The sequence below is a fragment of the Myotis davidii genome, unplaced genomic scaffold (assembly GCF_000327345.1).
Source record: "Myotis davidii unplaced genomic scaffold, ASM32734v1 scaffold94, whole genome shotgun sequence".
Taxonomy (NCBI): domain Eukaryota; kingdom Metazoa; phylum Chordata; class Mammalia; order Chiroptera; family Vespertilionidae; genus Myotis; species Myotis davidii.
In genome coordinates, this window is record NW_006285313.1 from 2,380,738 (window position 1) to 2,382,045 (window position 1,308).

A 1,308-nucleotide genomic window follows, 5' to 3' on the forward strand; every position below is an offset into this window, starting at 1 on the left:
CATGTCAAACATACCCACAGAGTAACAGTAAAGGGGCCTTGCAAGCTAAGGCGTCTGTATGTAATTATTTCTCCTAATTGAAAGCTTGAACAGAGCCTATACCAGTGATGGCGAACCTATGACACGCGTATCAGAGATGACACGTGAACTCATTTTTTTGGTTGATATTTCTTTGTTAAATGGCATTGAAATATATAAAATAAATATCAAAAATGTCTTTGTTTAAATATGGTTGCAAATATAAAAAAAATTTCTATATGTGACACGGCACCAGAGTTAAGTTAGGGTTTTTCAAAATGCTGACACGCCGAGCTCAAAAGGTTCGCCATCACTAGTCTATACTGTGGCATATTCTAGGTTTTGTGGCACACTTCACAATGTCAAGCTCTCACTCCTACGTAATAAGTTATAAAAAGCTTTGACACTTAGTCCCCGGCTGTCAGCTCACCCTGACTTATGTGGTCTGTGGTTTCAAAGTTAGTACTTGCCAGGTTTTGCTCCTGCTCAATGCCCACTTTGGCGTCTTCGCATAGCACACGCTTTAAGAGGTGACCATCATGGCTCTGGTGCGTGGTGCTACTGAGTATATGCACCAAAGGCTGCCTGAGCTCTGAAGTAAGCTGCCTGCTAGGCTCCTGGAGTTTCTTGCTCTCGGTATGGTGCTGATCTGACATAGTATGGAAGAACTCACTGCTGCAGCAGAATACTAAGATCTGATAATACTATTCTGGTAGTTGGGATTTCTCCTGGAATAGGAGAGCAAAGCGAAAGATTTGAGCTGAGATGGGAAGTTAGTGCTGGGAGGAAAGATAAGAAAGCAGTTCCTTTAGGATGCCTTGATAAAGCCCCAGTGCTATCAAAGAAGCTCCAAGATGCAAGCTTACTTTAAAGGTAAGAACCTTGAACATATAAATTACCTCTTGATTCAAATAAGTTTGACTTTCTTGGAAACTGTCCTCATTTTAAAGAACACACTTTGTTCTAGTATCTATATATATAAAAGCGTAAGCAACCATTATGACTGGTAGGCCAAACGACCGGTCGACCAGTTGTTATGACACACACTGGCCACCAGGGGCAAAGGCTCAATGCAGGAGCTGTCCCCTGATGGTCAGTGCGCTCCCACAGCCAACCTTCCCCGGCTGGCCAACATCCTGCGGTCCCTCTCCCAGGCTAGCCCTGATTGGGACTGGAAAAGACAGCCCCAATTGGCCCCAATCATCAGCCAGGCCGAGGGACCCCACCCGTGCACGAATTCGTGCACTGGGCCTCTAGTGTATTATAATATAATTAGGTTCATTAAAATAA

General features: G+C 44.0%; 1 protein-coding gene across 1 annotated transcript in view; it reads left to right on the forward strand.

The window, feature by feature from the left end:
* Window positions 1-1,308, forward strand: part of FBXO3 (F-box protein 3) — a gene marked incomplete at its 5' end in the record, with an annotated part of 49,005 nt that overhangs the window by 35,096 nt on the left and 12,601 nt on the right. The window lies entirely within an intron of this gene.